Below are 16255 nucleotides of genomic sequence, written 5' to 3' on the forward strand. Positions count from 1 at the left end.
TGGAAAATGTGCGAAAAAGCACGCTCGTGATTTCCTTTCTTGCCGTTTGTCGTTGTTCATGACGTGCCGGTAACAAGACGGCAATGTTTGTGTGACACTGTGACTTTACCTGGCATTTATAATTACGTAGTTCCTCGTCCTTAATTGAGTCAGGGCGGGCACTTCTTAGCGCCTCAGGTACACATAAGGCCACGTGGCCCACTACACAGCGTACACGAGTGTACTTGCATTCCACCCATGATTCCACCACTGCCCGCGTCCTTCAGGTTCAGGTTGTGCTTGAAGAGCTACCACTCTCTCTCGTAGATGGCGCTTGGTGTTCACGGCGGGCTCTGACGGCAGGCAGAGACGGGCGTCGTCCGGGCGTGCGGACGGTGCAGGTTCGTTCTTTCCACCGCGTCGTTTTTGCTGCGGTGCAGTGTCTTCCAAAGGGACCCGTGAAAAAGGCCGAGGGACACGGATACAGAAGACGACACACGTAAGTTCTCAGACACAGCAATCATTTATTGGTTCATCTCATTCAACTGAAAAGCTAAAAATCTTCGAAGCGGTGCGAGACGGATAAAAGACGCAGAGAGTTTTCGGGAACCGGGGCAGAGCACACGATCGGTCAATCGGTCGGTACACGGCCTTACGGTATGGGACCGCTAAGCAGAGTTGTACACGTTACTCGAAAAAAGTAATTGATTACAATTACTGTTACTACTGCGCGAAAAGTAATTCTTTACCGTTATAAATTACTTCATCACAAATGTAATACGTTACCGATTAAAAATGTAACGAGTTACTTTTACCATTACTTTTAAATTGTGAGCCATACCAAAGCCAACAAGCTTGCGGTGAATGCAACCATGCAGATCTTGCTGCAAGTTCAAATACGAGACACCAACGTACATGATAAGTGAAATTCACAAATACATTTGAAAGCAACATACACGCGTTTATTGCAGATTTATATACACACTTAAAACAACATCGAAACATCCACGTCGAAACATGGGCGTCCTTTTGTTACTATTGCTATGTTCAGCCCGCACAATGTATCAATACAGTCACCTATTTTACTGTTGCTCCAGTAGGTCGCGGTTGTAAGGGATTATCATATTACTGTGGTGTGCATGGAACACGTGTGGACTAGAGACTGCCGTCACAGTGACCTCTACGTCATTGCTTCAGTCGAACTCGTGGTGGAACATAAGAACAGATTGGCTTGGAATAGGGTTGCCTTGTTGACAGAAAGTTAAAAAAGTAATCGATTACTCAGTAATTGATTACCGAAAATTGTAATCAGATTACTTGGTAAATTACTTGCTCACAAACTTAATTGATTACGTTAAAAAATTACTGAAAAAGTAATTGATTACTAGTAACGCAGTTACCAGTAACGCGTTACGTACAACTCTGCCGCTAAGGCTCTCGCTACAAACGAGCTTTCGGTGATCGGAGGGACGTAACACGATACGATGCGCGCAGAGCCATCTGTTGTATAAAATTAAAAGTGTTACAGCAACACCACAATGAAAACTCTTGAACGGCAGCAGAGAGAAATAGGAAGATGGACCCTAGGAGGGAACTTAGCGACAGCCAACGCAGCAATTGAAGGAGAAATAGGTTGGTCAAGCTACGAACATCGAGAAGCAAGATCAAAAACACGGTACCTGGGTCGACTAATCGACCTACCAAAAGAGAGACACATAAAGAAACTATTCCAACATATTAGGTACCAAGGAATCAAGACCGAATGGATCAAACGCATCAGTAGGATCGACTCAATTTACAGCAAGGGGACGAGCCGGCAAAAGGCGACGACCGCAATGGAGTGGAACAAGCGGACAGATAAAGAAATGCAGAAAATAAAGATTGACAGATGGAGACAACGAACCACCAAAAAGCAAAGCCTAGCCCTGTACAACCAACACAAAGAACAACCGGCCCCTTTCAACTTCTACCGAGGAGATCGCCAGAGCGGCCTGCTGTTTCAAGCCAGGACGGGAGCCCTCCTTACTCGATTGAGACTGTCACAGCTATTTAATAACATCGAAGCGACATGCATCCTGTGCCATGAAGAAGATGAGAACATAGGACATGTTCTCTTCAGGTGCCCAGCCACGAAGACCACTCGCCCCAACGGAGAAGACATCGCTGCAGCCCTCGGTCTAACGAAAGAAGGAAACGCCAGCGACATCGCCGAGGTCGTCGAACGGGCCAAGCGCCATCTGGCGAACTGGGAAAGACAGACAACGCGTACACTGCGCGCCTCAAAATAGTGCATCGGAAACCGAAGTTCCACCATCGTTTTGCTTCGTTTTATTTTATTTTTTTTTTTTTCAAATTCCTTTTTTTCTCTTTCCTTTTCAAGTATTCAGTGCTTGTGATTCCGAGAGGAAGCTGCCCCGTCTCAAAGGGGATTAAGCACGACCTGAACCTGAACCTGTGGGTGCACACCGTGTTTGCAAATAGTGCTCGATTTGTCGCCATTGAGCACATCAGAAGATAATTTCATTTAAAACATTTGTACACACTTTTTAACGGGTGCTAATCCAGTCAGGCAGAAAATCAAGTGAAAAACCATTGAATGACGAAATGTACTGCCCATCGGTATGACATCACGAAGGGCTACTATGGCGACTGAAATGAGCGCGCAGGATTATGACATCATTGTTGAGAATTTAGATGACGACGAGTTGGAGGCGCTGTTATTTGAGGAGGTGCTCAATGAGCGAGGCCCTCCAGCAACTTTCCTGTCGAAGGGGCGGTTGAATCTGGCGGGTATGACGGCAGATGAAGCTCGCAATCTGTTCAGGTTTGAGAAAAAGGACCTTCCTTGTCTGAGGTCTGCCCTCAGACTTCCTCCTCGGCTGTGCACAGCGAATGGCACTATCATTGACGGAGTAGACGCACTCGCCGTTGCTCTGAGGCGACTCGCCTACCCAAACCGCCTGTGTGATTTGGAAATGCTGTTTGGTCGCCACATGTCGACGCTTTCCTCCATCTCTAATCAGGTGAACGCGCATATCGCGACAACGTTTGGCCACCTGATAAGCGACTTCAAGTGCCACGACTAGTTGAACCTCGAGCAGTTCGCGAAGGTAAGCTGTGGGCTACACGTTGTTTTTCTCTCAAGTACGCTGTAGCGGCTAGCGGCGCAGTGTAGGGTAATGATGTCATTGGGCCGGTTAATCCGCATTTGCATACCAGCTGTTGCACGAGAGCTCTGTCGCCCGCGTCTCTACCAGCCGCTATGCACAACGCTTTGGGAAATACGATCGAGCCTTTTGTCGTAATTGTGATGCATCCGCTGGGATAGAGAGTTACCTTTCGCATGCCACCATACACGAATTTAATACCAAGGTACCAGAACGCACTTCTGTCGCAGGTTTTGCACACGCGCGGTGCAGGATTCAGTGCTTGCACTTCCTGTTTAAGGAAGGGACTCGAAGACGATTTTCATCTTGGTGTACCGGGGGTGGGGGTGAATCCCATATCTACTGGAATTAGGGCTTTTTAGCTTTTCTGGCAGGTATATATTGGTGGTGGTGCAGTATTGTTCTTCTTTTGTGTGTGTGTGTGTGTGTGGTGGTAAAATCCCTGGTGCAACGCTTTGAGCAGCATGCTTGTACAGAAGTAACTTGCAACTGAACGATAGTGTATTGTAGAAGTAAGTGTTGTTCAAGATTTCAGTGTTCGTCAATGTAAATTAGAGACTAGATCCCGACTTTCTTTTGCAGTTCCCAAAACCGAGCCTAAGTCGAGCACAAACGGCGGATTGCCGTGCAGGCGATTTCGCGGAGCTAGTACCGGAGGGGACGCGAGCGCCGCGCCGCGGCCAACAATTGAATCGAGGAATTGCGACGTCGTTTTCCAGCGAAGTTCGGTCTCCTTACTTCTCCTCCGTGCCCTCGCCGGAACCAGTCTCGCAGGACAGGATCTGCGCGTGCGCAGTCGTGTCGGCTGGACCGCGTGGTCCAGAGGCGAGGAACCGACCGGAGACTCGCCAAAAAGAGTTTTCGGGAACCGAAGGGGAACAACCGTTGCGATCCGCCTGGCGCCACCTCTCGTCAAGAATGGAAGGAAAACATTTTACCGACGCACTGCAAATATTCTTTCACTGAACAATAATAAGCGTACTCCCACACATATATTCGACCGATGGGATATTTACAATCTACGAAATGGAACGTTTGAACAGTTCTGAGTCACCACAGCATCCCCACATGGGGAGGCATTCAAAATGGCGGCAGTGTAGCCTTCTCCGACATTTTCTGTGGCGAGTTTCTGACCTTTAATCTGACGAATAGTGAACCAGAAATATCAACACACCGCTAGATTTCCGAGGGACGAAAATTTTGTGAGGAACCATTATGCCATCGGAGGAATACTTGGCTGCTGCCAAATAAATGGAATCCATCGCGACAGCGGCGGCCATGTTTTAGCATCGTTCAGGAGTCCCCGAAAGAGAACGATCGGAAGCGAACCGATCGTGACCTCGAAGCGTCCAGGAAGAACGCCGCGTGGGAAGGATAATCCCCACGAGGTAAAGCGCATGCGCGTCGCTCCCTTCTCTCCCAGCTGATCGTACCGGCTGTGCTCATCCGGTTCCCGAAAACTCTCTCTTACTTTTAGCAGCTATCAATGCAAACGCGGCGTCAAGGTGACTACTGAAACCGTACGAATAGCCCTCGAGAAGCGATCGGAGTAGTAGTCTACGTAAAGGCAAAGGACCGCAAGTTTCCTTTCCGATCCCTAGATGTTTCCAAGAAAGATCACTGACATTGGGGAACGCGGTACCTAGCGAGAACACAGTTAGTGAAAACAACACATCGTTAACTGGACGGTCACTGTAGGTCAGCGGTCCTGTGAACGGGTTTGTGTTTTCTGTGATTCCCCGTTTGATCGATAATCCATTTGCTTTCATGAATACAGTCACCTGCCATTCACCCAGTGTCAAAATGGCCTGTGCTTTCATGAATGTAGCCAGGCAGTCGCCTGCCGAAAGGAGCAGATCCTTTGGGAATTCCCCAATTTGGACGAAACGGGCTATTGGACGCGCTGGGCAAGTTTCTCCTCGCCTGTTCATTTCGTCCAAGTGTTCAGTACGTCCGATTTTTTTCGGACGAATTAAATATTTGGACGTTGTGAGTACTTGGACGAAATAAACGTTTGGACGAAATGGGGCGTAACCGAAATAAACATTTGGACGAATCGGGGTGCTACCAACCTCAACACCCTTATTTTGTTTCTTTCGGGAGCTCCCGGTAGCCTTTCCACAGGGGACATTTTTTCCGGGGACATTCTTTCCGGGCACGTTTTCTACGGGGACTTTTTATCCGGGGACATTTTTTCCGGCTCCCGGGCACTTCGCATTAGTTTGCATATTTGACATCTGCAGCCATTGCACGGGTGGCAGCCTGCCGTCGGACTTGTTGGTCGGTTGACTTTGGAGCTGATTATCGTGGAGGTTTTGCGTGCGCCTGTAGGCCACACGTGGGGGTTCCTATGTCGCATGCGCTCTGACTGACGAAGAATACCGTGGTGGCGACTAAGTATACTGTTGATGTACGAAACATTATTGTTGAATGTTACAACGAGGTTGGCGGAACCATTGTCTGATTTGCGGTTGCGGTTTTGGAACAGAGCCTTGCGATCTGCCTTGGGGGGTCTTCATTATTGCGTCCTCAACTAAACTGGGTGGAAATTGGCGACTGATGAATGTTTGCTTGAGTTGGTTCAAATTTCTATCCAGATCACTGTTGCTGGAACAGATGCGTCTATAACGAAGTGCCTGGCTGTAGGGGATAGCAAGTTTAGTGTGCCGCGGGTGGCAACTCTTGAAAGCTAGGTACTGCTGGGAGTCCGTAGGTTTACGGAACAGGTCCGTAGTTAGGACCTCGTCCGTTAACTTTACCTGGACATCTAGGAAGTTAACAGTTAGAGCTGAGTAAGAATGGGTGAATTTGATAGACTGATGTGCTTGGTTAAAATTGCTAATGAATATATTCAGGTCGTCCTCCGAATATGGCCAAACCATAAAGATATCGTCCAGAAAACGCTTGTACAGCGTTGTACAAGCGTTTTATTCTTCAATCAAACTTTAGCTCCGATAGAGGCAGGGTACAACGCGAGTCTTACCTCATTTACAAATTCCAATCAATCATTAACGAAGACCGCGGTGTACTTTCAACAGTAAGGAACCTGGTCGCCTAGATGGGATATACTTTCCCCTCTATTTTTTCGTTTTATTTTTCCTCTTTTTTTTTTTTTTTTTTTTCAGCTATGGCCTCAGTACAGCTCACCCTGAGCTGGCTCCACACGAACGATGACATCACCACCCGGACTTGACCTTGCCGAATGTTCCAGAATATGACTCACAGACAATTGCCACGTGGCATACTTGCACCGGTCGTGACGTCACTCGGGGGACCTATTTAAGCAATAGCAATATGCCACCCTTGTACCTCTTTTGTCCTGAGGAAGACAGTGCCACTGTCGAAACGTCGACCATTCTTTTTTTAATCTGTGTGTTAAATTGCCCATTAAATAAATTAGTTTTTGTTAACGTTCCTGTAATCTGTAGTCTACGTCTTATTATTTCACTTTTATTCAGCTTCGTAGCCGTCTGATATATTAACCTATTTGTCCTAATATATATATATATATATATATATATATATATATCACGACCATCTCTATAATACACGACCATCACACTCGCACCTAGCCCCAGCGCCACTGATGTAGTTTCGCCAAGCGGCCGCCGCGCGTTTGTGGCGCTGAATACGGGACCCTCGGCAGACGACGTATGCTATGCGGATACCGTTGCTGCCGTCATTCGCGTTTGGTTTTTGCTATTTTTCACGCGGTGGACAGCTTTTGTCTCCAGTGCATGGTGCAGACGTGATGGTGCACTGCACCGTTCCGCTTTGCAAGCCGAAGAAAGCAGTGTCGAACACAAGTATTTCATTCCACGAGTTCCTCTCAAGTGCTGTGTTACTGGAGAAGTGGCTCGAAATATATCGCGGCGTCATGACACAAGTAACTTCATTGCGAATTGCGATTGTTTCATTTCATATAGGGTGCACCTTTTGGATGGCAGTGTGTACCATAAATAGTTTTATCTAATATAGCTAAGTACCTTTTACGCATCTCTCTCTGAAAAAAAAAAAAAAAACGAATAATGAACCGTGGCCTCCGACCAGGGGTGGACAAATGCACTTTTTGAGTATTTAAATATAAAATATACAGTATTTAAATGCCGTAACTAGTACCATAAATACTGTGATGAAGATGTCATCTGGAATTACAGAAATAACGATGAACATAACAAGTCAGCAAGGAAAAATAGCATTTATTTGTTAGATTATCACGGTAATTTTAATATTAGAAGTTTTTGACTGCATCACTTATGATTCTTGTGTTCGGCCGTACAATCAGATTCGCATAGGAGATCTTCACTGGTGCCGATGAGCAAAGGCTTGCATTAAATTTGATAAAGATGCTTCGTACAACAAAGTAATCAGCCGCGACCATTGTCTGCAACAACAGCGAAAAACTCTCCATCTAAAATCGTTTTTCGCCTGCATGCTTGATCGAAGAGGAGGAGGAGGAGTGTCGTTGGGAGGAACCCGAGAGGTCTGCCTGCCTGATTAGGCGGCATGTTTCTCGGGAAGGGAAAGGTGGTGGAGAGGAGGAGAGGAAAGGGTGAAGTGGAAGACCGAGCGGAATCCGCTCGGGGGGAGGATAGCTGCGTCCATGGGCCGACTTCAGGGGAACTGTGCCGGCATACGCCTATTACACATCTGAGGGAAACCCAGGAAAAACTCCAGACGGCACAGCGGGCCCGCGGATTCGAACCGCGGACCTCCCAGTCTCCAAGCGCACGCGTTACCGCTGCGCCACCGGAGCTGGTATGCTTGATCGAACTCTGCGTGTTCTCGGCATTTCAAGCCCGAAGACTTTAGCATCGGCGCAAAGCGCAAAATTCTCGGACGTGGCACCGTGGCTACGGTACCTACGTTTAGTGATCACGAAGTTTACACAGCCTTGCATCTTCCAGGAGTGCAAAACGAACACAAAAAAGGCACCAAAAGGTAGCGTCGCAGAAAAGTCAACATCAAGAAAAATTCTCAGAGTGGCTTCTATCCGAACAGCATAATAAAGGTTAGCAGAGCATTGTAATGGCGAACCGCAAAAGAAGAAAAAAAAAGTGTAAAAGTAAAATAAAAAGGGACCAATAAGTAGGAAAACAAAACAAGCAACTGCTGATTTAAAACTGAAGTGCTTGCTTATAAAACAAATTCTGTTGGACGTCGTAACAGGTGTCAGTCATCTCTTTGCCAGGAACAGTTTCTTCTTACGGTCACATTCACCTGTAACTGCCCTGGATGTTAACACGGAACGCCTCTCACGTGAAACGTAAAGTCTGAACGCACTTGCGTCTGACAATCATAAACGTACGATAACTGGCCCAACACACAAGGTGCTGCTGCCAAGTTTATGTGTACGATGTACGGCACATAGTGCGCGAGTTTCACAGTTTTACATGCCACCTACGCTTCAGAGCACAGCCTATTTCTGAGTATTTAGTTTCAGAACTCTTAGCTCTACATGAACAGAGAACCTGCGACAATACATAAACATGTACGCACGAAGAATTAACCACAAGGACCACTCATATTGCACACAGCTGAGCTACAACAAACGCTCTTCTGGGTCCCGCAAGTGGCGCCCCTGGCGGGCGCTCCGCGCGTAAGTACGGCACTTCCGCTCCTCGAGGCGCGGACGGAAGTCCCATAGGCGAACGGGCGAGTGTTATGGTCGTGTATTATAGAGATGGTCGTGATATATATATATATATATATATATATATATATATATATATATGGCTCCTTGTTCTACTGATCAACAGTAAAAGCGTGCCTGTAGAGAGACTACTACTGGGGTGCTAATTTCGTGTTTTATCGCCGATACCATGTTCCTTTATAGTTACATAAGGAGCAAAAGAATTAGATAACGACTACGATGTACGGTGAGGCACACTGTATATAAATCGCAATAGTTTAGCTAAATGACAATTTAGTTGAACAATCTATACCGTCGGCCTATGTTCACTGACGAAATGTTTCCAGCTTCCTGCACACAGCAACTCGATAATCTACACTGTTAAAACAGAACTTCGCCACATAGCACGCTCCTAACCAACCATCATACCGAATGGCGAATGATATCATTCTGTGTCATGATTTGTTCAAAACAAGGGGGAGGCGCCTATCTGGGACAAGATCTAGAGTCACTGTACCCGGGGGATTCCCCCGGTACAGTGACTCTAACAAGATCCCCTAGTGCAGGTGACGTCACGCGCAGCCTTTGAAGGCATTTGAGCCATGTGACTCGGGAAAACATGGGGATGCGTCACAGGCGTCATACCGCGTGCCGAATAAGCCAACTGCGTGTGCTTTTACAATACACGTTGGTAATTGCATGCACACTGCAACGACTCACGGCATGCCCTCCTGCAGTAACTCCGGGGCGGCAGTATGTTTTCCCGAGTCACGTGAACATACGTGAAATCACTGCGCAAGCCTCAAGCAGATATTATAGTTTTCGGTTCAGGGGCCTCACGAGAAAGTGGCACACCTGAGTAAAAGTAGCTAGCAAGTATTTCCTCTTGGGAACGTGCCTATGTAACATCAACTTACGTGTACGCCTGCCATCCCAAGCTACTACTCCTGGGAATGAAATTGATGTTTGAGCTATAGAAGAATGGCAGTCGCATTAATCAGCGCGAATGTATTATTCAGGCTGAGGGCAGAAGACCACACTGAAAGAGTAGCACAGTACATCTGCACAGACGCTACAGGTGTCAGCATTTAATAATGAAATGTACATTGATATCGATCGTATTTATCGCGTAGGTTCCATTCTCTTTCTCAAGTATTGTGTGAGTGTGCTTCAAGAAAAATTTATTGCACGAGCGTAACTACACACTGAAGCTAAAGGAAGCAAGTCAATGTACAGTTCGCTACATGAAGCAAACGCACATATACGAATTTAAGTACAAATGTACAAATACTCATGGAACGATGCGTGTTTCGCCGTGTTTGCAGCTACCCAGAGCTGACGAGCCACAAACACGGCGAAACACGTGTCCTCTGGTGCTGTCGCATCGTTCCATGGGTATCTGTTTCTCTGCGTGCAGCCATAGAAGCCATCTTAATCTGTAATTTTGAATTTCAAACACGTCTTGTGTCATTAACTTGTTTCTTTAATGGCTTTTTTTCCCCTGCATAAGCCACAAAGCATATTCACTATGTACGTCGTTTTACGCTTACAAGAACGGTGCGCAAGGAAGCTCGGTTGCTGCTACACGCAAACGTTCATATGCAAACGAAAGCCCTATGTGACATCATGCATTGAGTTTACCTTCAAGACCGTTTACAGCAGAGTTATCTGGGCGCCGCCATCTTAGCCCACGTGATCTTGCACGCCACTGCTTGCCTTCTCTTTCGGCTGCCTGTTGGCACGACGTACGTAATACGGCGGTGCAACCCAGAGACGCTTTCTCCGATTTTAAATTTTTTGCAATGAATTCCGGATGGAAGGATGACACGAGGCTTTGGCCGAAGTTTCAACCGTCAGGTGAGTGCATTTGCTTGATTTAGAGTGATATTTCTGTCCTCCTGCGTCCCAGATGATCGGCCCCACTATGCTCGAGTTACTGCATATTTCGGCGTTTTTTTTGTCTTTTTTTCTCTTCTTTTGTTGCGCATACGTTACGTTGTGGGTACGTTCATAATGTAATATCGTAAGATCGTGATTTCTTGCTTTTTATCGCAAGAGTTTCGGTACAACTACCTGAGAAAGATATGCACGTAAGGGCTGTTATGTTGTCGTTATGAAGTAGCGTACTTTTATTGTTGATTTCAGATGTATACAACCACATGATCAACGGAGCTAGAGGGAGACGGAAAGCCTGCGCTGAACTACAGATAATCTGCAAAGGGAACGAAGCTGTTTGACAACTGCCATGTCGATGTAGTACTGTGCCAGTGCAACGATGGTGTACGAATTTTAAGGGCCAACATCAAGGCGACACAAACAGTGAGCAGAACGTGTAGTTCAGAGACTCGTTTCTGGCCCACTTTGGCGGCAACATGTAAAGCGGGTTTGAGCAGCAGGTGCAGTCATATTTGTACATCGCTCATCAATGTTGTAGAGGCGACAAACAACGGGCTCACGAGTGCTTCGTGCACTAAGAAGGCATGTACACGGAACCGTTCAACTGCAAGGAACGTCACCCCTGTTACGCCTGTTACGCATACAAGTGACTCGCTTCGTCGTGACAAGGAAGAAGTGACCTTACCCGCATCCTGCCACCATCGCCGGGTGTGCGGCGTTCGTAGCCGTTGGGCGAGGTATCTTCTCATTTGGCCCGAGTGTGCATAAGGCCCAAGTGATCAGAACTCCCAAATGTTCATAAGACCCGAAAAGAAATTGGGCCTTTTGAGCATTGAGGTCAGCCGACGCAAAACCGGCTGCGATATTAGTTTGTTTGTCATGAGAGAACTGATGTTCTGAGGCTGGAAGAACATTGGACAAACACAAAATGCCTAAGAAATTAACAATGAAAGATGAAAGTCACTGAAAAGGTTAGCCATCTGTAGGACTGAACTTCTTAGGCAATTTGAGGTTTTGTCTCTTCTATGTTGTTCCAGCCTCAGAACAGCAGTTGTCTGATGTTCAAAGTTGCCGCTCGCGTCGATCCCGTCGTATGGATGTGTGTATGAGTGAGTAAAATGTAAGTGTGAAAGGAGGATGAGTGAGAGAGAGAGAGAGTGACTGGTTTGTCCCTTCAGATGACGCAACCTGGAAGTCACTGAGAAGGCGTGTTAGCTTAGCTCAATTGGTAGATACTGGTAACCCAGAAGATATGGAAGAGTCCTACAGCTGGCTAGCCTTTTCAGTGACTTCCATCTTTCTTCGTTTGTTTGTTTGTTGATGTGGTGAAGAGAGGTTGGCTATGCTCAGCAGGCCTGCTACTCTGGGTTTCTAGACGACCAAGGAGCCTCCTCAGTGCAGTCAACGAGGACATTTCGTGCTCACAAGGATGTCTTCACGTCGTTGTCGCAAGGGCAGTTTGTTTGTTTCTTCCGGCTATCCGTCTGGCTTTGCAAATGCGCTAAGAAATCACAGTGGGTGGGTTTTTATGTCCCGATTCGGGACCTAAACCTCAGACTATCCTCCCTGGCCACGTCTCGACGGCCACGTATTTCACGAAGAAAGTGTGCGCGTCAAAAGAAAAGAAAGAAACCTGGATTCTGGTGCGCAGGTGCACAACCTCAACCTCGTACTGCGTCAACAGCGATGGAAACGATTTTGAGAGCAGAGTCAGAGTACGGCGTATGAAAGAACGGTTAGTGACATAGCACATTAAAAAAATGAAATTGAATTCCTTGTCCAAAATTCATTTTTTGCTGAGTACAGACATAATCCGGACTGGTTACAAAACGGACAAATTGCCGTATAAAAGCTGTATACAGCTTGCTTTATACAGAATTTGCAATAAACCCTGCATCCACCTTTATTCAAGTTTCTGTCCGCTAGATTGGGGAGCAAATAGGCTGGATAGGACATTTTCATAAACCACACAGCTACTTCGACAGGGGAGGCATACTATACTCTGGCCATGGTGTGGCCAAGCTCATTTCATTGCTGGAAGAAGCATTTACGTCATATTTTTCCGCTCAGATGCTGTACGCTCGCAGTATCTCTGACTTTATGAAAGTGTTCAATCAATTTCAAGGCTTGAACAAATTGGCTGTGACTTGCGCCGCAATGAACTGAGTGGACGGGTTCTTCGGGTCTTTTTAATCACACGACTGCGTTCTCTTACAAAGTCTCTTTCTCTCTCAAGTTCTCTTGAATAAGGAGAATGTGCCAAAAAGAGAGCGACGGGAGCATTTGAAAATACGCTATTTGAAAATCTTCACTATGATGTCTCGGTACTGTACGATCACGACTCAATTTTTTCTTCTTTTTGAAAGCGTAGTCTTTTTGTTTAAAGGTACTGTAAAGCAGCACCGATCAAATGTCATTTAGTGTGGCTATTCGATAGTCCAAGCCACCAGGACAAAAACTGTGCAAGTTTCATTCCAATCGACAGTGCAGTTAATTAGAAAATTACGATTAAATATTACGGGCAACACTGTACAAGGTATTCGAAATGAATCCGTACTTCTGACACATATGGCGGCAACCACATTGCATGCGTATAACACTGGGCCCGACATAACAATCCACCACAATCCAACATAAAATCCGCCCCTGCAATCCACACAACGATCCACATCTGAGGATAAACGGATAAGCGAACTGAAATGAAATGCTGAGCCGTTGAAAAAAATGTGTCAGACGTTCAAGAAGCCAGACAGCGTCGAGACTTCTTTGTTCACAGAGGTTCACAGAGAGAGTTTGTTCGTTCGAAAGAGGCCGCGAACAAAAGGAGCGCGCAGGCGCAGAAGAGAAGTAGGGAGAGCCCCCATCGAACAGCGGCCAGCACTGGGTTACTTCGCAAAAACAGGGGTTAACAGGTTAAACTGTTAACAGGTATTTCAGAATGCATAGGTAAACAGGAAAACTAATAATATGGTTACTAAAATAACGAAGTTCCGATGTCATAGTGTGTAATACCAATTTTCAGTGTTGCCCGCTGTACAGGGGGTTGTTTGACACCAGGCGTCGCACCGCTCCACTACGCCGCATCTTTCATGGCAAATTAAAAATATTTATAGCGCGTTGTCGGTCGTATGGTTCCGCATATGGTATTTAGAAGCAACAAAGTCTCTAGTCACATCACCGGCATATCATGCTTATCTACTGCTTTACAGTACCTTTAAAAATTGCGCGTACTCGTGTTCTCGTAGTGATTGCTGCATAATTAAGAGGACACGGATCAAGATTGCTTTTCAAGCTAACGTGAAACTTCCCACGTAGGAGCCCTTCGGGAGGTAACTCGCCTAATGCGTCCAGCGCCACCTGGAGCCTTTCATTGCAGTTTTGTGCGAGAACAGCGCGTGCTTAGCAACAGCCTAGAAGGGATGGGCAGTAATACTCGTATTTTGTATTTAATACTAATACATAATACTTCCTAGAAATCGGTATTATAATACAGATACAAATACATACAAAATACTAATACTTTGTATTACAGGGGTAATACTTGTAATACATTGATACTTAACTTGGGGAGAAAGAAAAGAATAGAAGAAATATATACAATTTGCGCATTACTTATCGAGACAATCATTCCCCAATGACGTTTTATTCACGCTTACATTTTTGCACATTGCCTGATCTTTCCGAATACGATTGGATAGCGCTGATCAGTTCGATCGCAGTGAACAACTTGCTCTCACTGTGGCAGAGCCCTTAATTTCACCCAGTCTGGACGATAAAATGTGGGCCCTTCAAAAGCCTGTTCCTGTCCATAGTGCAACCGCGTACAGGGCTGACTGGCTGCGCTGGACGCACTCTTTCATACGACAAAGGGCTTGCCCTGGTATGACCCATCCTTACGGGTGAGGAAACCCCCAGTAACCTCGGGCCTCGAAATCATCCGCTTTGAAGTACCGTAATTTCACGCGTATTAGCCGCGGCTTATGCGCGATTTTTTTTCTCATGGGCGCTGTGCGGCTTATCTGATGACTTTTTTTTTTTTTTAGGTATTTTTCCCATACACTGATTTTAACGAAAGGGTCGACAGTGTCTCTGGAATAGCACCGCCTTGCTGATGCACGAACAGTGCCTAACAGGGATGTGTCCACATTCGAGTAGATTGCCCCCATGCAGCTTTAACGATAGTGGTGACAGTGATTCATGCCTTCTGGAAGACCACTGACCCATCAATCCATGAAAAACGCCCAACAAGGGCACAATCCGATCTTGGTAGAACTCTAGAACTGACCTCCTTTGTTGTACACTATGCCGATCCCGGAGTATGGACCACAGGGTTTATGGCATTACTCTATTGTCTCCTTTGTCGCACATAGGAGTCGTCTCGTATTGTCCGCGGCTTATCCGCGAGTGCGGCTTATCTGCCGGAAAATTTTCAAAACGTTCCTAAAAACGCGTCCTGCGCCTTATCTGCGGTGCGGCTTATACGCGTGAAAATACGTAACTTGGGGCAGGGGAACACTGTAATAGGGGCCTTGTTCATGTTCAGATGTTTGTGGGACACGAAAAATTACTGACAAAGTGCCCCGGTGACACTTTTACGACCTCTCATTACACTCACACACCTCATTACACTTTCAAAAGTACTATAATACATGTAATACCTCGTTTTGTGTATTATAATACAGATACAAGCACACTTCAAAATGAGTATTATGATACATAACACAAATACTCAAAAGTATTACAGTAATAGTATTATAATACAAAGTATTACTATTACTGCCCACCCCTGCAGCCTGGTACACTCTAAATCGTTTTACATCTTAAAGGGTGTAAATCAAATGTTCATGGCGCACACCTTTTAAGGTGTATTTTAACACTCTCGTGGCAATTGGGGTGTAAAGGTTGTAACGCCGAATAAAACTGTCGGGTTCGTGGCAATATGCTGGTAACCGTGTATTCACAATTTCCAGCATATTGCATATAATCACGTTGAGGTCCATATATGTATGTATATCAAGGTGATTAAATATGTGTGTAAACATGCACAGCCGACATACAGAAAATCATGTATGGCGTGACAACTGTGCATGGCAATGAAGCATGGCAGCTGTATATAGCTTTTCGTGAAATTGTAGACCTTCTCAGAGCAGGCACCTCCCCCATATGCATGTTCATTACTTAGAACGTTGCATTTATTCGTTTCTTCAAGGCTTTGCAGTGTTGTACCCACAAATATCTAACCCCTGTAAAATGCATTACATTGTTCATTATCCGCGACTCATCAGGATGTTTGGTCCTCTCCTAGCTGTATTGTGTATGCGTTTCGAAGGGAAACACCAGCATTTTAAGATGTTGCTAGAAAAACTCGTGGTCGCAGCCCTTCATCAGAAATGCCACATCTATTGATGGTTCCAAGGAGATACTACTTCAACATGCCCCAGGGGCAATTCAGAGTTATATTCATGACCGTGATATTCACGCACAATCTATTGTCTATGTAAAAAGTGGTAGCCGTGTTGTAAATCCACGCCGTGCACTTTTGTGATGTAACTTCCCGTTCCCGGTTGTTGTATACATTTAC

The sequence above is a fragment of the Ornithodoros turicata genome, chromosome 8 (assembly GCF_037126465.1).
Source record: "Ornithodoros turicata isolate Travis chromosome 8, ASM3712646v1, whole genome shotgun sequence".
NCBI classification, from domain to species: domain Eukaryota; kingdom Metazoa; phylum Arthropoda; class Arachnida; order Ixodida; family Argasidae; genus Ornithodoros; species Ornithodoros turicata.